Source organism: Anabrus simplex, chromosome 10 (genome assembly GCF_040414725.1).
Source record: "Anabrus simplex isolate iqAnaSimp1 chromosome 10, ASM4041472v1, whole genome shotgun sequence".
NCBI lineage: Eukaryota > Metazoa > Arthropoda > Insecta > Orthoptera > Tettigoniidae > Anabrus > Anabrus simplex.
Window position 1 is genome coordinate 25,368,458 of NC_090274.1, and position 24,959 is coordinate 25,393,416.

Below are 24,959 nucleotides of genomic sequence, written 5' to 3' on the forward strand. Positions count from 1 at the left end.
CCTTCTAGGCAGTCTTTCATTTCCACGCCCTTCGCGGGTCTCATCTTTCTTTGGCCGACACCTTCATTTCTCGAAGTATCGGATCCCTTCCATTTTCTTCTCTCTCATTAGTTTTATATACAGGATGGTTGCCTAACTCTTAAAACAATAATCACCACCACCACCACTACTACTACTCTTCAACTAGCAACATGCCTTGGCTTCTTGCAAGAGCATTTTTAAAAATTTATAATGACAGGCCTTATAAGATTTTCTTATATACATTTGTTGCTTTCCTTCTGATGTACCTCAATGCAATGTTCTGCAAGACCTTTGCAGCCACCTGCCTGTTGGCTCACTCCTTTCTTCGTACGCAATATTTAAATCATTCCTGAGCTTTCACTAAAAGGACAATAACTACTAATTACGAAAATTATATATTGTAAAGGGTTATTTTTATTTCAAAATTATTGCTAAATACCAACAAATTAATTTTGATAAGGAAGGCTGAGTGAAATTATTCAAAATTATGGATTGAAAATCAGTATGGAACAAAGGAAGACAGTAAAAATAAAGGGAAATACCTTGTAATTGTGGAGAACTTCAAGAACATGGGAAGCGAACCGATGCAGGATGGAGATCAGTAAAAGGATTGACTAGGGAAATGCATTTTACCAGAGTGTGAGAAACATAGTGTAGAGGAAGGAAGTACCAATGAAGTGTAAAGAGGTGACGTACTGACATATGCAGCTGGACACCGACCAAAGGACAGAATAAAATCTAGACCAGTGAAATTAAATTAAATAAGGCAAACAAACCAGCCAACATTATTTCAAAATAAGGCAAACAAAACAGCCAACATTGTGAAACAATAATCGAGAACAGGACCGCCAGATTGAGAAGATAATTGAGAATGCTGCTGAAAGTTTTTAATTTCATCAGCGTTTTTCCATCACTTGTCACATGCATTTCGCCTGCACGTTATCTCAGGTTTGGTTTCTAAACTTTTTCGCTCCCGCTCCCCTCCTAACCATTCAATTTGATGGTGTTTCTACAAAGACAGACTTTCGGCCTGAATTTGACACATTGATTTCATCCTGTTTTGAACTGTTATAAAACCAAAATTTTTTAGACTAAGAGGTCCGCAACCTGGCTATGTGCACTTATTGTTAGTTTCCATCTATTATCATTTGTTTTCATTCTTTTCTTCTTAGGTTAACACAGTTTTTAGATTCATTTATGTCTTGTATTAACCCCTGTTTTCACTTATTTTCATTGCAGCGAGTTGTTTATTGCTTCATATGATGATGTAAATATTGTATATTGTGCTGTTTTTATTCCGATTATGTCTTTTGTTTTTTCATTTGTTCCTTCATTATGTTTTTGGCGAATTTTTAGCTTGTATTATGTAAATTACTTCAACCCACCCCCGGCCCCCTTTTAACTGAAAATGGCTGAAACAAGTCGAAACATGTTTGAATTTGATTACACCATCTAATGATGGAAATATATGAGGTATTGAATTAGGAGGATAAACTTAATTTTTCCTTTGTAAAGTGAAAACCGTCAATACGGAATGATTCTAATATCTTGTAATGACCTATCAAGGCATTTTATAGGGTAGATCATGGGAGACTACTGGCAAAAATGAGTGCAACTGGACTAGACAAAAGAGTGAATGGATTGCTACATTTCTAGAAAATATAACTCAGAGAATTAGAGTAGACAAAGCTTTATCTGACCCTGTAATAATTAAGATGGGAATTTCTCAAGGCAGTATTATTGGACCTTTATGTTTTCTTATATATATAAACAAGCTACTTTATATATATAGATGATATGAGTAAAGACGTGGAATCACATATAAGGCTTTTTACGGATGATGTGTTTCTGTATGGAGAAATAAATACGTTACAAGATCGTGAGCAACTTAATGACCTTGACAATGTGCTGAGATGGACAGTAGCCAATGGTACGATGATAAATGGGGTTAAAAGTCAGGTTGTGAGTTTCACAAATAGGAAAGTCCTCTCAGTTTTAATTACTGTGCTGATGGGGTGAAAGTTCCTTTTGGAGATCATTGTAAGTACCTAGTTGTTAAAATAAGGAAAGATCTTCATTGGGGTAATCATATAAATGGGATTGTAAATAAAGGGTACGGGGCCGATGACCTTCGAAGTTAGGTCCCTTTAAAGAACAAGAAGCAGCAGTAAATAAGGGGTACAGATCTCTGCACATAATTATGAGAGTATTTAGGGGTTTTAGTAAGATGCAAAGAGAGGACAAACAAGCATCTGGTAAGACCCCGACTAGAGTATGGTTCCAGTGTGTCTGACCCTCACCAGAATTACTTGATTCAAGAAATGGGAAAAATGCAAAGAAAAGCAGCTTGTTTTGTCCTAGGTGATTTCCAACAAAGGAGTAGTGTTACAAGAATGTTGCAAAGTTTGGGCTGGGAAGACTTGGGAGAAAGGAGACGAGGTGCTCGACTAAGACCAAGTGGTATGTTCCGAGCTGTCAGTGGAGAGATGGCGTGGAATGACATTAGTAGACGAATAAGTCTGAGTGGTGTCTTTAAAAGTAGGAAAGATCACAATATGAAGATAAAGCTGGAATTCAAGGACAAATGGGGGGCAAATATTTGTTTATAGGAAGGGGAGTTAGGGATTGGAATAAATTTCCAACTTTTTTGCAATCATTTAAGAAAAGGCTAAGAAAACAACAGATATGAAATTTGCCAACTCGGTGACTGCCCAAAATGCAGATTAGTAGTGACTGATTGATTGATTTGATAACCTGTCTGCTATACCTAGAAACTACTTAATTTGATCAAAATAGGAATTAGGAACAGCAATATTATTAGTATTATTACTACTGTAAAAGATATAACGAATTACAAGAATTCTTCTTTAGCTGTGTGCAGATCTTGGAAATGATGTGATTTGCAACAGATTGATGTATTGGATTAGTGCCAGGTTACAGAGCTGCTCACATTAACCAGTTTATAGCACCCAGTGTTATGGTTTACACTGTGCCAAGCCATACTGCTGCCAATAAGAATGCAACTCACATTTAAAGTTTTTCCCCTTGAGCCATTTTATACTAATCAAAGCTAGTGCACAACCTGGTAACCCTGCACTTAAATACAGAGCTACAAGAAATTCTATTGCACCATTTTCCTGTTATGTCATAACCAATAAACAAAAAAGAGAAAACAAGTCAAAAATTTAAAGTACACCTACAGACTAAATTAGAATTTGATTTATATAGACAACATAATACAGAAGCCTCTGTGGCTTAGGCGGCAGCGCGCTGGTCTCTCACCGCTGCATTCCGTGGTTCAAATCCCGGTCACTCCATGCAAGATTTGTGCTGGACAAAGCAGAGGAGGGACAGGTTTCTCCCTGGGTACTCGGGTTTTCCCTGTCATCTTTCATTCCATCAACACTATCCAATATAATTTCATTTCATCTGTCAGTCATTACTCATTGCCCCCGAGGAGTGGGTGACAAGCTTTGGCAGCCGGCTAGTTGCTTTACGTCGCACCGACACAGACAGGTCTTATGGCGAAGATGGGACAGGAAAGGGCTAGGAGTGGGAAGGAAGTGGCTGTGGCCTTAATTAAGGTACAGCCCCAGCATTTGCCTGGTGTGAAAATGGGAAACCACGGAAAACCATCTTCAGGGATGCCGATAGTGGGGTTTGAACCTACTATCTCCCAAATACTGGATACTGGCCGCACTTAAGTGACTCTTTGGCAGCCGGCACAATTCCTATCCTCGCTGCTAGATGGGGGCTTCATTCCATTCCTGACCCGGTCAAATGACTGGAAACAGGCAGTGGATTTTCATTTCAGATAGCATAATGCTTTTGACGGCGAGACCTAGTGTTTACAGTGCACTTCTGGTATGCACTAGAGCAATTTTGTTACTTTCATTGATCTGTCTCAGTCTTATCCTTGGCTTTGACAAAATGAAAGTGACTAAGGTATGAGCGATGCTAGTAATGCCATTCCTTATGCAGCCAGTCCCTGTTATGAATGGTGTAAAAATGTTGCTCATGGGGTCGGTTGGTGCTTGCATTTCAGTGGGTTTGGCACATTGAAATGTAATAGCAACTTCTGGCTCTGTGAGGAAAGCGACGGGGAAACTACCTCACTCCGCATTTCCCTAGTACACCTTTTCAGTGATGCCTAGGCCATCTGTGACAGCTAATGGCAGAGCTGTTGAGGATCCAACCAGCCTTCGGGCTGAGGACTGGACATACATATATACACAATATTTAAGTTAAATTAAATTAGGATACTTCAGTACTTCTGACCTATTGGGTAGAAAAAAAGAGTGATTTGAGCCAGACAAAAAAGTGGTTGTATAGGTGGCTGAATTTCTAGAAAACAGAACTCAGAGAATAAGAGTAGGTGAAGCATTCTCTGATTCTGTAACAATTAAGGCGGGGTGTGTGTGAAATCATTCAACTTGTTAAGAATAATAAGGCTGCTGGAGAGAAGTCCATTGTTGGTGAACTCTGGAAATGTGCTGGAAGCAATGACGTGGGCAAGCTAATAGAGATCATACAGAGCATTTGGGAAACAGAGAAATTACCACCCGACTGGATCTCGGCTCTGATTCTTCCCCCTTCATAAGAAAGGAGACTTTAATGACCTAAACAACTACTGTGGGATTTTTTCCAAGGCATTACTAACACAAGCAGAAAGTCAACTGGACAATCAACTCGGAGAATATCGGGGAGGCTTTAGGAAGAGCCAATCCTGTGCTGAACAGATCCTCAACCTTAAAACTGCACTTGCATACTCCAAAAATGAGAAACCACAAGGTGATAGTCACCTCTGATGATTTTCAGGAGTACGATCCCGTTGATAGAGAAACACTTAATAAAATTCTACAGGAACTGGGCTACGACAACAAAACCTACAGACTCATTCTAGAAACCTTGACTATAACACTCACTCCAAGCTTACATTTAGAGGCGAGGTCTCTGAAAACTTCGAGATAAAAACAGATGTGAGACAATGGCCCAAAGAACTGACCTACTTGGGTGTCCAGACTGGGATATGCCTAGATCATAAGAAGGAAAGACTGGTTGTAGATTGCGTGGCCCTTGCTGACGACTTGGCACCGATTGCTGATTCGCTGGATACAGCAACAATACAGGTTAATTGCCTCAGAAGACAGGCAACCAAAGTGGGTCTTCAAGTGTTGTTGTAGAAAACAGAGTTCTTCACCAACATCAACGAAGCTAGCAGAGAGATACTACTAGAACAGGGAAAAATCAAGAGGACTGAGAAATTTAAGTATCTCAGCGAATGGACTGAACCCAAGTTATCAGAAAGAGTACCATTATCCATGAGAGTCAACAAGTTGGAACCGGCCTATCGAGTGACACAGAACACTAATAACAAAAAATCCTATCACGCAGCCTGAAACTGAAGCACTACACATCCGTCATATGACCAGCAACTCTGTATGCCATGGAGTGTCCTTCATTGAGCCGACAAGGTCTGAGGGGTGAAACTGGAAGTCAGAGAGAAGAGAATTCTCAGGAAGACCTTGGGTCTGGTCAAGGAAGATGAAGAATTCCGCAGACGGCACAATTCCGAGCTCTACGAACATACAGAGAGGCTCTCTGACTGTGCTAGTACGGCTGCTTCCCAAAAGACTGATCAATTGCCTGTTCATCTTCTGGCAGAACAAGAAAATTCGTACCACTTGGCTGACAGAAACTGAGAAGGGCATTACGGAACTGGGAATATAAGACTTCAAGATAGATGGTCTGTATGACGTACCCTGAAAGAAGTCCATCGATTTCAGGAAGAAAAAAAAAAGAAAAAAATGGAAGAAAGGTACCCCTGGCCTGATGAAAGACAGGATTTACACTAACAGAAAATGCGAGAGTAGTGGGAAAAGATCAAAGCCTAACAGTTGAACAAACGTGATCCACAGTAGGCTCATTCGAACCAAGAAGAAGAAATGATATGAGTAAAAGAAATGGAATCGCAGATATGGATTTTTGCAGATGTTTTACTTTACAGAATAGTCAATAACTTACAGCAGGATTGTGAGCAACTGCAAAATAGACCTGCACAATGGTACGATGGCCGTCATCCACTGCAACTCGTATCTGAGTAAACACTTTCTTCAACAGTTTACATTTCAACACTCACAATGCTTTGTAAATATGTTTCAAATGACTTAGTAGCCCAATTTTGGCATGAAACATACGGCCGCACAAATCACATGGAACAGCTTGGGGAGGCTGGGGCTGAGCTTTGTTTTTTACAAGCTGCTTTACGTCGCACCAACACAGATAGGTCTTATGGCGACGATGGGATAGAAAAGGCCTAGGAACTGGTAGGAAGTGACCATGGCCTTAATTAAGGTACAGTCCCAGCATTTTCCTGGTGTGAAAATGGGGAAACCACAGAAAACCATCTTCAGGACTGCCGACAGTGGAATTCGAACCTACTATCTCCCGGATGCAAGCTCACAGCCGCGTGCCCCTAACCGCACAGCCACCTCGCCTGGTGAATGTACTTCATGGGGATCACTATAAGTATCTGGGTGTTAATATAAGGAATGATTTTCATTGCGGAAATCAAGTAAACGAGGTTATAAATAAAGGTTACAGATCTCTTCATTTGGTTATGAGGGTATTTAGGGGTTTCAGTATGGATGTAAAGGAGAGGGCATATATATCTCTGGTGAGACCTCATTAAGAGTACGGTTCCACTGAATGGGACCCTCACCAGGACTACTTGATACGAGAACTGGAAAAGATCCAAAGGAAAGCAGCACAATTTACTCTGGGTGATTTCTGACGAACTTCAAGCTCGAAAGATTGTAAGTAAGGGGAAGAGCTGCTTGACTAAGAGGGGATGTTCTGAGCTGTCCCTCGAATGACATTAGTAAATGAATAAGCTTGAGTGGAGTTTTTAAAGGTAGGAAAGACCATAACATGAAAATAAAGTTGGAATTCAAGAGGACAAATAGGGGCACGTATTTGTTTATAGAGGAATTAGGGTTGGGAATACTCCATCAAGGGAAATGTTTGATAAATATCCAACTTCTTTGAAATCATTTAAGAAAGGACTATGTAAACAGCTGATAGGAAATCTGCCACCTGAATGCAGATCAGTGGTGAGTGAGCAATTGATTTTCTAAAATGTACTTATTCTTTCTTTTCTCTTAAATTCTGAATTTGCTTTAGGTCACAGTGGCCGGCCACGTGTTGTAGGGATAGCATTCCTGACTCTTACCCGGAAGTCCCGGGTTCGATTCCTGGCCAGGTCAGCAATTTTTACCTGGATATGAGGGCTGGTTCGAGGTCCACTCAGCCTTCATGATTACAATTGAGGAGCTATCTGACGGTAGGATAGCAGCCCCGGTCTAGAAAGCCAAGAATAACGGCCGAGAATATTCGTCGTGCTGACCATGTGACACCTCGTAATCTGCAAGCCTTCGGGCTGAGCAGTGGTTGCTAGGTAGGCCAAAGCCCTTTTTATGTCGCACCGACCCAGGTCGGTCTTATGGCGACGAGATGAAAAGGCCCAGGAGTGAGAAGGAAGCAGCATTTGCCTGGTGTGAAAATGGGAAACCACGGAAAACCATCTTCAGGGCTGCCGACAGTGGAGTTCAAACCCATTATTTCCCAGATGCAAGCTCACAGATGCACGCCCCTAATTGCATGGCCAACTCGCCCGGTATGTATTTATTCATAAATTCTGAAGAACCAGAAAGTTATTTTTAAAAAAATGTATGTAGGCCTATGTACGTATAATTTGCCATGCACTGTACCAGAGAATTCTTATGACAAGTTATGGGAACGGAGTACAATTCAAGAAATTAGCAACAGATACAGCTGGAAGACCTAGACCGAGATTGTTGTGTGTAGAGACCATCTTCAGGCAATATGAAAAGTGTCAAGTATTGACACATACAGACATTTGAATATCACCCAGTATATTCCAATATTCCATGGACAAGATGTGTAATAAAACATGTCCAATTATTATGACTGAAACGTTTGATCACATTCATGAAAAATATAGCTAATTACCGAACTCTATAGCTACAGTCTCTTAAGTGCAGCCAGTATCCAGTAATCGGGAGCTAGTGGGTTCGAGCCCCACTGTCAGCAGCCCTGAAGATGGTTTCCCGTAGTTTCCCATTTTCACACCAGGCAAATGCTGGGGTTGTACCTTAATTAAGGCCACGGCCGCTTCCTTCCAATTCCTAGGCTTTTCCTATCCCATCGTCGCCGTAAGACATATCTGTGTCAGTGCGACGTAAAGCAAATAACAAAAATATAGCTAATTCAACTTTACCTCCAGATGTGGTGCAGGATGATCTGAAAGCTGTAGCACATGAAAGTGGATAATGAAAGCAGTGAGGAGGAAAGAAATGTTGACAGTTCTAATTGAGACTAAGAATGAACTGAAAGGAACCAGACATGTTACTAGCACCTGATGTTTTGTAGGTACAGTACCTAGTTTCTTTTTCTTTTCTTTTTTTGTTCCATATCCAATGCAATATTTAAAAAATAATTTTAGAAGACTTTGTTGTTATTGTTAAACTTTACTTTCGATTTCTGTTCAGGTCATAATGAAAAAAAAAAAAAAAAAAAAATCTTACATTCCCAAAACAAACTCAGTTCAGGGTAATAATGTTAACAGGTTAAGAATAAATGAAAGCCTGCATAAGACAGATGGCTCAGGTCTGGGTAACATAATATTGTTGAGACTAAGTACATTGCTGTTTCCTCAAGGCATAGTAAGACAATCCCATTGCACATCTGTGGTGTTGTAGAATTGTAAACACCTATCATTAGCCCTCTGCTCTTCCCCCATTGGGACTTGCCACTGCTGTAATTAATCAAGATTTTAGGAAGAAAAGCTTTGTAAATTGTGATTTTTTTATACTATCATACAAATATTTTAAATTAAACTCCAAAATTTGATTTTTTTTTTTTTTTTTTTTTTTTTTAACTTGGTACATAAGGTCTCGAGTACAAACTTACATTTGCAGACAGTCAATCAAGAATGATTTGTTACTGTTAGATCATGAACTCTTTATTATTTTCCATTTTAAAATCATCCGGACATCCATTGTTTTAACCATACAATAAGAAGAAGACAAAGAAGAGACAAGTTGTACGGGCACCTCACAAGTATGAACGAGAGTAGACTAACAAAGAAAATATTTAACTACATCATCAAATTAAAAGAAACTACTACATGGAGGAAGTTGGCATCAATCCAAACAAAGTCTTTAATAGAGATATGTTTTGAGCTAAAATAGATTAATTCAAGAGGTTCCAGGAAAAACAAAATGAAAAGTCCAAGAAGATGTGGTCAGATGAGGAAAAGAGGAACCACAGCAAAATGATTAAGTTCTGGGAGAAGAAAAAATCAGCAAGTCAGTTCTTTACTGTGGTCCAAAGTAGGCCAAAATCGAAATAATAATAATAATAATAATAATAATAATAATAATAATAATAATATCCAAATAAAATGTCCGGTTTACATTTTTATAATGTTAGATAGGAATATAGTATGGATTTTTATGATGACAAGTTCCCTCCATTTCTCTGATTCTTAACTTCATTCTAAGAAAGGTTACCAACAAATAACAAAAGGAAGGCAGAAAGAAGGAAACAATGAATGAATAATATATTTAAGTACGGCAAAAGAAGAAAAGGATGCCACATAACCTTCCACAATGGCTTTTACTCCAGCCTGCAGTATATGGTAAAGGGTTCTGTCACTATTAATAGCCTATCTTCCCTGTGTATACTACAAATAAACACACATACAAAAAAAATCTCCCCCCTGTCTTCCTGTCTGCACACTACAATTTTGTGTATCACCTTCCAGCATTCAAAAATACACTCTTCCTTCGAGAACTCAGCAGGAGTGATGTAACCTAACCCCTAGGCTGAGCCAAATCTAATCTAAATCCAGACAAACTCTTAAGTGCATTAGAGCAGCCTCACCAGCTTATCATAAGAGCTTCTGTCTGGAGTCCTCTTTCATGTTTGTAGATACATCTCCCCCAAGGAGGACCACACAGCTCTGCAGCTAACAAAGAGAAGTCCCAAGCCAACAGAAAAAGCTTTCCTGTAGTCACTAAATATTATATCCATGAAAAAGTAGTAGTCCACATATGAAGTAATACATCTGGCACCAGATCGAGTTATCATTGTTCCAGTAGCAGAGGAAGCAACACAATGCATTCCTCAACAGCTGTAGCTTAAAAAAAAGGAACACCTACATTGAGCTGGTTTTTAGAAACCTTGAGTATTATGAGGAAAGTGCTAAAAAAGGATCCATAAATGAAGACAACCAGAAGATCAATAGTATTTCAATAGGCTTGAATAGCAATCCCACCTAATATTACTGAACACCAGGCAGGGAATTATGAGATAATCTGAATAATAATAATAATAATAATAATAATAATAATAATAATAATAATAATAATAATAATAATAATAATAAATGTATTTATATTTGTTTAGTTTGATTACCCACCCAAACTGATTTGGTTGTTTGAATGTGCTAATGAATCATAAAATATTAATTACCATTTTCACTGGTATTTAAATAATTAATTCTGAACTCAATCTAGGCCATGAAAGTCTAATCCAAATAGGTTGAAAACAAATTTCCGGTGCAGAGAGCATTAACCCCATATGCCTAATCGACCACAATTCTAACAACAGTAAAATCACCTAGTTCTCCAAGAAAACCAGAAAGAAAAAAACCTATACATGGTAAACTGTATCCAAAATCTAGTGCATATCAATCACCATAGATGAAGCTGTAATTATTGATTTTATATCCTACCGACTTCTTTTACAGATTTTAGAGATGCCAAAGTGCCAGAATTTTGTCTCACGGCAGTTCTTTTATGTGCCAATAAATTGTCAGCATGAGGCCGACATATTTGAGCACCATCAAATACCACTGAACCTATCAACTTGAACTCAGAAAGCCAGCGCCTCAACAGTCTGAGCCATTCAGCCCGGCAATGGACTCTGACATGGAGAGTAAGTGAAGTAGATGGAGACTGGAACTATTGTAGTTCGACTCCACTTTTAATTATCTACATACAAGAGGTGCAGAACTAACCATTATCACAGAGCTAGTTGGAAATAGAGAATTGTGGAGATGCTTAGTTCATTCATAAAAGATTGCTTACTGGACACCAAAACGTTTTGAACTCCCTCTACTTCTTTTGGGTGGATTACTCCTCACTCAGCGCTCATCACTGCTCTCTCTTCACACACGAAGCCGAGTGATAGAGGACAAACCCATATATTTCAATAGTTACGCTCATGCTGGCACTTCACTCATCCCTCTACTCTCAAGAATCAAATCGGTTTGATTTTGGAGCGATGTGCTTCTTGAGTGCCATTCTGTGATTGGTACATTATATACACTGAAGGTAAAATATCAATATTAAATTAGTAGGCTACTTGTTTAATATTATCTTTATACTCTATAAACGTAATCTTTCAATAAAGTACACATTACTTTACCGAAATGGAGAATAATATTAAGTTACTACTGCGTACATTGTTGTAATGATCCCTTTTTCTTCATTGGAAATAGAGTTGACATAATAGTTGCTGTACTTTCGTGGTTTTGTACTGCCTTCAATTCCTTTTAGCAAATATCGAAATGTCTGCATTCTTCTTCTTCTACCGCTTTCCCCCCCCCCACACCTTGTCGGGTGGCAGGTGCGAATTGTTTTGCACATGTGGACATTACCCTGATTTATGGCCGGACGACCTATCTTACGCCAACCCTACGTGGAGGGATTTGAACACTACTGCGCGCTTCTGTGGTGTGTTGTCTGAATCTGTAGAAAGAGAGAGGGTCTCGCACTCAGTATGTGTGCCTTTGAATGATGAGTGATTAGTCAAGAGCACTGCTATGAGCTCTGAGTGATTAGTCATCCATCTGGCATGTTCGTACCCTTAGCTTCCATAACAGAGTCGATTATTCTCCTAGGTCACCTTCCCTCCTCCATTCGTTTCACATGACCCCAATACCTAAGCCATTTTATGCAGTCATTGTTCTCATCTATTTGTACCAGTGACCATTCTCACTACTTCATGTCTATTATTTCTAACTTATGGATGAGATATCGTGAATCCACTCCGCGTTCACTCCCTTACAACAAACCAATGTGAAGATAGTTTCATCCGGGAGCTGACCTGTTTTTTACAGACTGTTAATCGCACCTTCGAGCTCACTGCATTACCTTTGCTACACCTTGATACAATCTCACTTACTATACTACCAACCTGGCAGAATACACACCCTAAATAATTAAAATGATCTAACTGTTCCAGTTTTGTATTCCCCAGTCTTAATTCTCCTTCGATGTTAGGCCCCTTTAAACAACAAGCATCATCATCATCATCATCAATTCTCTTCCCACTGACATCACTTTAAGTCTTGGAAATGCTAATTTTCATATCTTACTCACTGCACCTATTTTGCCCACCTTGTGGCCATGATCGTTAAGTCTGTATGGCCTGACACACTCCAGCTCTGGTCGAAAAATATTCACCATCAGAATGCTGGCTGGCAGGATAGACAAGGTGGTGGTATACAATTTCTAATCACTAGATTGTTCGCCAAAAGTACTGGATTAAAGTCCTAACATCTCTGCAGTGGTCATATAGAGTGAAGGCATATATCGCTGTTGATGGTGATTCATCTGTCGGATGGAGCCTTCCTATCCAATCCTGTAGAGAAAAAGGTTAAGGGTTCAACATACATACATTCATTCACTGCAGCTATTTTCAAGTTCTAAGACGATGACGACGACGATATGAAATGGCGTACAGCTTTTAGTGCCGGGAGTGTCGAAGGACAAGTTCGGCTCGCCAGATGCATGTTTTTTTATTTGATGCCCGTATGCAACCTGTGTATGGTGATGAGGATGAAGATGACATATTTACACAGCCCCCGTGACAAGGTAATTAACCAATTATGGTTAAAATTCCCGACCCTGCCAGGGATCGAACCCGATACCCCTGTGACCAAAGGCCAGCACACTAACCATTTAGCTATGGAGCCGGACATGATGATGATGATACAGTCAACTTGCATAAGAAAATATTGCTTTGGTACAAATAGGTCAAACAAGATCTTGAGGCTTTCAACATCACTGCAACATCAATACATTACAGGAAAGCTTTCCAGAAAGTGATACAAAAAACTCATGAAACAAGGAAGTTTAGGGAAGAATTGTGACAAAAGAAATCAGACAAAGCTAAACAACAACAACAACAAAGCCAAAGAATGAAAGAGATATGAGCAAGGAAGAAAGCTCTCAAGAGCACACAAGCAGCAAATCGCACTGATTAACTTCTGCAGTCCATAGTTGGATGATGATGATGATGATAATAACAGAGAGCTAAGGCTGGTCCTGAGAGCTCATGACTCAAAGTCCCAGTTTGTGCCTCTTAACTTCCACAGGATTTTGTAATGTGTTTACAAGCACATCTGCATTGCTGAGGACATCACCTTGATAGCATAATCTGAAGAGCAATCGACAGATCTGTTCAAGAGTGTGGAGGAATCTGTATTATATCTATACTGACAGAAAACTAAGGTCATGATTGTTGATCATTCAGACTGGAGAGTGTAAAGTTTTAAACCTTTATGTTTAGCCCATCTAGGCTTCTTATTGTCCAATTGTGGTGGTTCCACGGAGGAAATAAAATGAAGGACTGAAATGGCAAAGGTAGAATGATATGTCAGTGGAAGGTTTGAAAAGATAACATCACCATCAATACAAAAAATACAACAAAGGAAGCTTGTCTTCCCAGTCTATTTGTATTGTGCAGAAACTCTGACCATCCAAAAAAATGTGATCCGTGTACAAACAGAAGGCTTTAAAATGTGGTACTGGAGGAAAATGCTGAGAATTGTTGGATGGATCATTCCGTGAAGCAACTCACTTCAGATAGAAGTGCAAATATCTCAGTGGACCATACACTATTTTTGGACATGTAATGCACTGGGAAGGTAGCCTTTAAAAGTTATTGATGAGGGCAAGATCAAAGGTACCAGACCTTGACGACTAATACCAACAAGATGGATTTACATTGTGAATGGTCGCTTACAGAGTTCTCTCCGAGTAACCTGAATGATGGCTTTGGATACAGAAGAAGTAGTGGAGTATGGTCTATCAGCTAGCTGGCTGAATTATGATATTCATAACACCCTCAGCCATGAGGCAAAATGAATAAGAATAATGTCAACACACTACACTGGGACTTCAATAATCAGACCATGCGAAATCAAATGACATGGCTTTTAGTGCCTAGAGTGTCTGAGGACAAGTTCGGCTCGCCAGATGCAGATTTTTTGATTTGATGCCCATAGGCAAGCTGTGCACTGTGATGAGGATGAAACAATGATGATGATGATGACACACAACCCCCATTCTAGTGGAATTAACTAATTATGGTTAAAATTCTTGACCCTGCCAGGAATCAAATCCAGGATACCCTGTGACCAATGGCCAACAAACTAACCATTTAGCCATGGTGCTGGACGAGTCTTCCATAAGTGGGCACAATAGGCTAAACAATAAGAGAGAGAAAGAGAGAGAGAGAAAGGAATCAGAAGTACAAATGAATGATCCTTTTAAAGAGCTTGCCAAAAGTAGAGCAGCATTATGTGTGGCAGTAGTCTGTGGCGCACTGTTATGTTAGGGTCAAGGCTATAATAAGGTGGCTTGTTATCTTACATTAGTCAGATAACACAGTGCCAAAACAGTTCATTTTTCTTGAATGTATGTTTAGAACTGTACTAACAATAACTTTGTAACTAGCAAGTGCATGCGTGTGCAGATCTATTTATACACATTCTAAACATGGAGTTATAAATCCATATTCATTTCTGGCGAGAAGTCATGTCAACAGAGCTCTGTGTCCTCTGATATGGGCTATGTTACTTTCATTGAGCTGTTTCAGTCTCGCCCTTGGTTTGACAACATGAAAGTGACTGAGGTCAGAGCAATACTAGTAACACTATTTACGCAGCTAGTGGGCATGACTGAATAATATGTGTCAGTAGTAGTAGCGGCAATTTGGGGGGGGAGCCCACTTTGTGGAGAAAACATTACATTTTTATTCCATTCCAGTCAACTAAAATTAGGAATTATATGAATTATTCTAACAAGCAATTTGTACACGCCCTGTTGTCTTATTAGCTAATTATTTCCTTTATATCCATTAATTATTAACAAAATTATTAGCGGAAATTTGCAAAAAATGTCGCTCGTCGCGGCTAACTGATTTGTATAGCACCACAACAACTAGCGGAGACATTGCATGTGCTATGACGAAGAGGTAGCAGGGGTACCTCTTTTCCAAGGTCATAGACAAAGATCACGAAGGGTGTGAGTACTCCAATACTAAATCTATTTTTTAAAAACTATTTAAAATAGTGCCGGCCCCGTGGTGTAGGGGTAGCGTGCCTGCCTCTTACCCGGAGGCCCCAGGTTAGATTCCCGGCCAGGTCAGGGATTTTTACCTGGACCTGAGGGCTGGTTCGAGGTCCACTCAGCCTACGCGATTAGAATTGAGGAGCTATCTGACGGTAAGGTAGCGGCCCCGGTCTAGGAATCCAAGAATAACGGCCGAGAGGATCTGTCGTGCTGACGACGTGCTGAGGATTGATATGATTTTTACTGTGTAATAAGTAGGCCTTTAATATGGTATACTAATCCTTTATAGATAACCTTTGTAGTTGTCAATCCATTTTTCGTGTAAGGTTTGTCTTTTTGGCAGCCTCCAAATGGAAGAAGCAGAAATAAATGCAAAGGCATGAATATGACAAGCAGATTAGATTAGATGCGAGATGTAGTAATGTACAAAAGAAATTGTTGGCACAGGATAGGATGGCACGGAGGGCTGCTTCAAACCAGTCAATGGACTGATAACACAAACAACACCACCAACAACATCTTGTGAAGTTACCAGAAGGCCTTCAAAGAAACAATCATCCTAAATATATTATAAAAATTGCAGAATTTTTCCCAACTTTTAAGAGAATCACTGAAAATTCTCCCAATGTATGAAATGTGGTATTTGAAGACAGAGAAGAAGTAACAGTAGTAATTTGCTGAAACTCTCCAAATCTAATTATGCATATCAGGTCCTCGCCCCTCAGCTGGCACAGAAAGCATAGGATCACTGAAGAGATTTACTACGGCAATGGGAACTTACAAGGGAGGTCACGATGTCCACATCACCGAATTTGTTCAAACTTTGTAGGTTGTTAATACTACATTACAAAAACACACTGGCAAAGTAGTAGCGCACAACTCTCAAAAATTTCAAAAAAAAAAACAACAAAAAAAACCACAATTTTGAAAATGTCAAGAAAAGTTACGAGAGCTTTAGCATGCCAGGTATCATCAAGCAAGAGGCTGTGGCGCGGTGGTCGAGTGGTTAAGGTTCTCCACTGCCGCTGTGAAGATGGCGAGTTCGAGTCACGCTTGTCTCAACTTTTTTCTCTGAAATTTCCTGATCCCCCTTTTCCTTGTGTTGCAAATGAGAGCAGCAGTTAGTCACTGTCTGACTGTATTGTGTCGTGTAACAGTTGTGTGCGATGTTCAATTGGCATGGAGATCTCACATGTTGAATTATGTTTGAATGAAAGTGTTTTTGAATGTGAAGCTATGCGAAAGTGCAAATGAGTTCCCGGGAGAGCAAGCAATAAATAAACAGTTCAAAAGGGCCATGGCTTACATCGAGCACCTTCTTTATATAAATCGCTTACTGGATCCCGGCGACTCTGTAGAGATTAAAGAAGAGGCCGAATTACTGGGAAAGAAAATGTTTAAATCTATTTTGACACTAACAGAAGAAAATCAATTTTTAATAGATGAAAAAACAGGGGAAGAGGGGAGTAAAAATCTGGTAGCAGCGTTGACTCGAACTCGCTATCTTCATAACTGAAGTGGAGAACCTTAACCACTCAAGCACTACGCCACAATGTCTTGCTTGATGGTACCTGGCATGCTAAACCTCTCTTAATTTTTTTCGAAATTTTCAAAATTGCTTCTTTTGAGTTGCGCGCTACTACTTTGCCAGTATTTTTTTGTGATGTAGTACCAACGACCTACAAAGTTTGAACAAAATCGGTGATACGGACATCGTGACCTCCCCTTGTTAATTTCCTGTTGCTTTCCTCACTGAGCCAGAAGATGCAATTTACACATCAGTTTCCGAAGCTAACTGAAACATACATACCGAAATCCCTAAGAGCGATATATTCACACATTCCTCAGAGAGACTGGCTGCATAATGAGTAGTGTTACTGACATTCCCAAGACAAAACCGAAGATGAGACAGATCTAGAAGTGTGAGAGCAACAAACTTGATCTAGCCTATACCAGAAGAAACAGTGCACAATAAACACTGCATCTCACAAGAGTTGGAGCTGGGCTACAAATCAAATTACAGTAGTGTAGCAAAAATTAGCAGTAATCTGAAGGAAGTCTTTAATCTGGGCCACAAGCACAATAGATATCAAATCATCCAATTGTTAGGCTGCTATGAAATATTCATGAAGAAGCGTGCTGTCTCCCACAGTGTCGACCCCTCCCTTCAGCTATTCTTAGCCCAAATGATGCAGATAGCCTTGACAGTTAAGTCCCAACAGAGACACTGCTACTCTGAGTGGGCTTGGTTATTTCTGGAGCTCAGCTTTATTGTACTGTAATAATAAATATTTAACACAAAAACCTATTGGGTCATCAGTCCATACACTAATCTGATGCAACTCTGCATGTCACCCTATCCTGTGCTAACCTTGTCATTTCCATGTAACCATTACATCTCATATATACTCTAATGTCACATTCATGTTTTGAATCCCCTACTATTCTTTCACCTATACTTCCCTCAAAAGTTACCCCTGTGGATGGGGACGGTAGAATAACACCAATGGTATCCCCTGCCTGTCGTAACAGACAACTAAAAGGGACCGCACGGGCTCTGAACTTCGGAGTATGGGTTGGTGACTACAGGGCCCTTAGCTGAGTCCTAGCATTGCTCCCACTTACTTGTGCCAGGCTCCTCACTCATCTATTCTATCCGCCCTCCCTTAGACAACTTTTGTTCTTTTCCAACCCTGACGGTATTAGAGCATTCGACGTCTACGGAGTCTTTCATCTTCCCACCTTTCGTGGCCCTTGTTTCCTTTAGCTGATACCTTCATTTCATATAGAGGATGGTTACCTAGTTGTACTTCCTCTTAAAACAATAATCACCACCACCACTGCCACCTCAAAAGTTAACTGGGGAGGTCCTAGGTTTCTCAAGATGTGTCCTACAAATCTATGTCTTCTTCTAGTCACATTTCTTCCAATTTCTCTTTTTCACAGTTCATCTCCAGGTTTCCTCCAGGTTGGATGATGTATCAGAACATTCAACCTCTGCCTGTCACTCCACCATTCTTCTCTGAAGACTGTCAGCATCTGTGCAATTGAAATTTCCTATCATTTATTGGACCTGCCTCTAGGTCTCTTTCCTTCTATCATCACACCAAAAATTATTTTATATAGTCTCTCTTCTGGCATTCTTGTCAAATGACCAAATCATCTGTTTAGTTACATCTATCTTGTTTTGAATTATTTTTACTCCTATAGCTAGAGCTCTGCACAAAGTTCATGCCTTGGCGGATGCGAACTGTATGGTAGTGCGGATAATTTTTCTGATAATTTCTGAATAATTATGTTTAGTGATTTTCACTCTGGTATACTACAGAAATATCGATGAATGAGTCTTTCATACATTCTATGAAGTTATGTTTGCTTGTGGTGAAGCGACCCTTGACATTGGGATGGGAGAATTGTGGTAAATAAAGAGCCTTGAGTCCATAAAGCCGTAAATCTGACGTAATCCTAACTGGCTCCTGCCCGCAATTAGTGAAAGGAAGGAACAAGCTTCCAAAGGAAAACTGCTTAATATGTCAAGAAATCCCTTATAAACCTGCCGCTGTAGGAGGCTGTTGCCAGGCATTAGGCCTATTGTATTGTATTAACAGATATATCCGTTTCAATACTTTGGGTGTAATACAGTCAAATAGTTGCAATATCTGCAACTATTAGTGTATGCAGATGAAGAAAGTGGGGATGCGGAGCGAATAATATTTTGTATATCCACGGCTACGGATATCCACGAAGTTAGTGTCTTGGCGGATACAAAATGTATGGTAGTGCGGATAATTTCTAAATAATTATGTTTATTTATTTTCACTTAGGTATACTTTTGATTTTGCTAGTGGTTAGGTGACCCTTGACACTGGTATGGGAGAACAGAGATATATAAAGAGGCTTGAGATGAAAAAGCCGTAAATCTGACCTAAGCGTAACTGGGTCCGGTCCGCAATTAATGGACGGAAGGAACAAAGGTCAATACGTCGGTAGTCGTCGCAAGAGAAAATCCCTAATAAACCTGTGACTGTAGGGGTTCTGGTGCCAGGTCTATTGTATTATGTTAATAGATCTATCCGTTTCAATACCTTGGGTGTAATATACTGTAGTTAACTATTTAAATTATCCACTGATAACCATTCGCGGATGTGAATATTATTTTGTATATCCACGCAGGGCTCAACCTATAGCACAGCATTCCTGACTTCTTCATTCTGAACACACCACTCCTCTCTCTCTCTCTTTCTACTGATTTCATCTAACGTGCTGCCCAGCTCCATGGCCAAATGGTTAGCATGTCCAAGGGGTCCTGGGTTCAATTCCCAGTCGGGTTGGGGATTTTAACTTTCATTGCTTAAAACTCCTAAGGTTCAAGGGCAGGGTGTGTGCCGTTTTCAGCATTAGAATCAGTCCTAGGTAGGGCCGTACTCTCGCAGATGCACAGGTCACCTATACGGCGTCAACCTGAAAGACCTACACCAGCCTGCAACATGCTTCTGAAAAATCTTCATTTTTGCAGCCTCAATCCTGTTCTGTAAATCTTAGAAGTGACGTTTCCACTGTGTGTAGAGTTATTTAGGTCTTCTTCCGGGTTGAACCGTGCTGCTGTTTCCTGTACATTCTGTACATTTTTCTGAAGTTTCGAATATACTGTAGTATTCTTTGTGAAGGTGACTGAAATACCCCTGCTCGGATATGGAATGTACAGAAAACAACAACACGTTTCAACCCAGAAAAGGAACTAAATTGTTCTGTAAATGTCCATGCTCCTGCAGCATAATACTGATTGTACATCTTTCAGCATTTCATAGACATTTCCTTGTTCCATACCATGAGGGTGAGTCAATAAACAAGTCGCAAAAGTGAACTGATGCAAAAAAATTATCAAAGTAACTTTTTGACATTTATTTCACTTTTCCACATATTCACCCTGCACATTCAGGCACTTATCCCATCTCTTTACAAGTCCTTGAAAGCCAGCAGCAAAGAAGTCCTTTGGTTGCTGTCGCAGCCAACGTGTAACCTCAGATTACGGCATCATCTGTATCAAAATAACGGCCACCCAAATGATTTTTTAGGGGCTCAAACAGATGAAAATCAATCGTCACACGCCGGTCATTACGGATGAATTGCTCCACACGCTGCAATGTGGTTGCAGTCGACACCTCCGCAGGACGACCAGGACGCTCCCCATCTCTGATGCTTTTCTTCCATGGTTAAACTTTGGATCCAATTGAACACAGCTTTCCGTGAGAAACAGTTCTCACCATAGACGGAATGAATTTCGCGATGCACTTCTTCTGTGGACAGTCCTTTGGCCCACAAAAAACCCACAACTGCACGCTGTTCTTCTCGTGTACAGTCATGCAACACATGTGCCATCGTGCCTTAACAGCCTCTGACTGAGTGCCTGCGAGATGTCATACGACAAGCATACACATACTGCCATCTGCTGGCAAAACTTGCGTGCATAATTTCAAATGGTATAAGGCACACACATATTTGTGACTTATTTATTGACTCTCCCTCTTATATCTTTAACAAACTGTAAAATCTTGATTCTTGTCCACCTTTCCATCTTCTGACAAACACTTCCCAGGTAATTGAAGTTTTGTAGAACCTCCCAATAGTTCACAGCGTATTTTGATTATCCCTCTTTCAACTCACTCTCCTCTAGTCCACAGTTTCAAACCAAACTTTTCAAATATTTGGCATCATGTGTCCACTAATAGCTTGGATTTTCTCCTTGTCCTTGCCCCAAATCACTAGGCTATTTATTTTATCTGGTTTGCTACGATACCTTAAGATCATGAGCGACTTGTTGAGTGCGCCTTCATCCTTGCTGTTTCTCTCTGCTTCTATGATCCAAATCTTGATCATAGTGTCAGTCCATTTCCGACCTTCCACCAGTCTCCTGAAGCCAGACATATCCTAAACTGCCGTCTGGGTTTTTTTTTTTTTTTTTTTTTTTTTTTTTTCCAGTTATGTCAGTTATCTTACAATCCTTGCGGACTTCCTTCATCCAGATATTTCCCGTTAAGCATGCCGTGTTCCATATCTTCTAGGTCAACCTGTTGTTGTCCACCCTCATTGGGTGCCACACAAATCTTAACCTTCTCTTTTACGCCACATTAAAAATTATTTCTACGCTCTCGTACAGCTCCTGTCTCAATCTATGTAGTCAAAATTCACTTTGATTTTTGGTGCCCTATATATCTCTCAAGATCTTTCCTTCCTCCTCCAACCGTATACAAGCTCTCTTCCTCAATGTAAACAGTATGCATTGGCGGTCATCAGATAGTGTTGCCATTTGGCCATATCTCTCCTCTCGTGAAATCAATTCAGCATCTCTTCATTTGTGATCTAATCAACCCTTCTTCTGTAACACCACGCTTCAAAGGCTTCTATTCTCCTTTCTACACTAGTTACTGTCCATATTTTGCTTAAAATTTCAACATTACATTTTTACTATACCAGAGGAAGTGGACCTCTCTTGGGTGATCAAGTTTTATTTTGTACGATAAACAGCAAATTTGTTGCTAGAGATCTTTTACATGCTGACATAATACAACTACCTCGGCTGCATATGAACCCATCATCTTGGGGTCTGGATACTGACAGTCTACTACTGATCCATTCAGAACTTAATTCTTGGAAAAATATAATGTTCTGATATTCCTTAACATTCATCATAACCTGGGATCAAACCACTGGATGTCTACTCCCATCTTGGTCTGTTACAGACCAATGACCAATGAGATGAGGTAAACTGCATCTTAGAAGCCAAAAACACTGTCCTGAAAGTGAACAGAATCCATGGGATAATGAGGCTTTTGAATTAATTTGATGAAAGATTAGTGTTCCTCAAAAAGCAAGAGTTGGAACATTGACAAGGAGATGGCTATTGTCTGGAACAGGTGAGCTGATTGAGGTAGGCCCATTCAGATAACTTCTTAATGGGGACATATATAAATAAACTTTACAAACAAAGGAATATATATCCTTCAGAGTAGCTGCTGCCATGATCTAGGGCTTAGTATAGCACCTTCCTGGTTGCTTGGGTTTGACTCTCAGCTTTGTCACAAATAAGAGGAGTTTCCTTAGACTGAGATCCAAAGCTCTTCCTGATTGGCAAAGAAAGAGGCAACTTCTTAAGGCAATGTGTGGTCTTTAGGAGCAGCAATTGCTGGATGATTGTGATGAAACAGTGTACTATTATTCTGAAACTGGGGACACAAACAAATGACTCACTGTAAAACAATATGTTACTGTAGAGTGTGTCCTTAATCTGTTTAGTTTGAACTTATGTGGTCAAATATGACACACACATCTTTATTAAAGACGTTATTATAGGCCTTTTGAAAGCCTCTGAATGAAATGAACATCTCCAGTATCCTCTATTTGCAACCAACACTACAGAGTGTGCTGGCAGTGAGGTTCGGGGTGCACACCCATGAGCTTGCATTGGGAGATAGTGGGTTTGAACCACACTGTCAGCAGCCCTAAAGATGGTTTTCTGTAGTTTCCCATTTTCATACCAAGCAAATGCTGAGGCTGTACTTTAAGTAAGGCCATGGCTGCTTCCTTCCCACTCCTTTCCTAACTCATCGTGGCCATAAAACCTATCTGTGCCAGTGCGACGTAAAGCAGATCATTAAAAAAAAAAAAAAAAAAAAAAAAAAAACAACCAGCAGTGTAGCCTCATCTAGTTCTACATCTCCTACCTCACAATCATTAAGAACGAAGTTACCTCAAAGGGCTCCCTCTGCTTCTCTTACCATCCATGGCAAAGTTTATTATTCTCCCAGCTAACATCATCATCATCATCATCATCATCATCATCATCATCATCATCATCATCATCACCATCATTTCCCCTTATCCAGCTCCTTCTGGGTTGGGGTATTTATGGCACTTCCCCATCTTCCTCTTCCTTCCACCATTCCTCTTCCACGATCTTGCCCCAGTCTAAATTTCATCTTCTTGTGCCGCTGTTCACTGATTCAATCCACCTTGTTCTAGGTCTATCTTAATGTTGGTTACTGGTCGCCCATTTCTCACAGTTCCCCCAGTACCCTGAGAACTGCACGTCGCCTTAAGCTGGGGACACCCTAACATTTTCCAGGGTTGATTTACTAGTACCATACCACATACAGGCTACCATTACAATGGGGTCGCCACTCCAAAAGGTCTCCCAGCAAACCTATCCTCTATTTGCTTAAGGAACTTTGCTGCTATTAATATAGTTTACGTGCTAAGCTGACCACCAACCCTACAGAAGCCCACTTCGGTATTTCCTGGAAGGGATGAGTAAGCCAGGCCGGGGACCTCACAGCCGGGCTGAGGAATGCTGTGGCTCCTCCTCCTATTGTGCTTTCATCTTATTTCCCCATGGACGATCTCATAGATGAAACAAGAATATTCCTCCACTAGCTGTAGCTCGAAAATTCCAGTACTTCATCACCAGAGATATAAATATATCAAGTAAATGTAATAATATAATATAATATAAACTATAATATAATATATAATATTCAACTAAACTGTCTTTCATTTACTGATGATCTGGCGCTATTAGCAAATAGTGGCTAGTTGCTTTACGTCGCACTGACATAGATATGTTTTATGGCGACGATGGGACAGGAAAGGGCTAGGAGTGGGGAGGCCATGGCCTTAATTAAGATACAGCCCCAGCATTTGCCTGGTGTGAAAATGGGAAATCACGGAAAACCATCTTCAGGGCTGCCGACAGTGGGGTTCAAACCTACTATCTCCCGAATACTGGATACTGATTAGATGTTGATTCCCATAGGGAATCTGAAATATTTGTTCCGAATGAGTAAATTTATAATACCAATATAAATGATCCGTTATTGGACATTATAAGAACAAATATTTCAGATTCCCTATGGGAATCAACATCTAATCATCTGATGGCCAAGCAGGCATCAATTTTTGATAATGAGACAAAGTGTCTCATAGTGCATTGGCACTGCCGGTGGCTACAATTAGCCTACGCAGTGGCCTCCCCGGTATGCACTAGCCAGCGTCTTGGTAGGGGTGCTAGGTACCAACTGATGAGCCCAGCCTAGCACACGAGGGCGAAACGCTGGCAACCAGGAATGAGTTAGCTGGAAAATTTATAATGTCCAATAACGGATCATTTATATTGGTATTACTGGGTACTGGCCGCACTTAAGCGACTGCAGCTATCGAGCTTGGTATTAGCAAATAGTATAGAAGCAAAATTTCAAGTAGAGGAACTAGCAAGATAAGCAGCAAAGGTTGGGTTGTAAATATATTTTGAGAAAACTGAAATGATATCTTCCTTTAAAGTTCACACTCCACATATTATATTAAATAATACTCAGAAAATAAAAGTTGTAAATAAATTTAAATATCTTGGTGAAATTGTCACTTGGAATGAAAATGAAAAAGCATCCATAGATAACAGAACTCTAAAACTGAGATGAGCACATGGCCAAGTTACAA

The 24,959-nt window shown here is 40.1% G+C and overlaps 1 protein-coding gene across 2 annotated transcripts in view; it reads right to left on the bottom strand.

Moving 5' to 3' along the window:
* Positions 1-24,959, bottom strand: part of LOC136882289 (nascent polypeptide-associated complex subunit alpha, muscle-specific form) — a 137,550-nt gene that overhangs the window by 98,895 nt on the left and 13,696 nt on the right. The gene's annotated exons all lie outside the window — the stretch shown is intronic.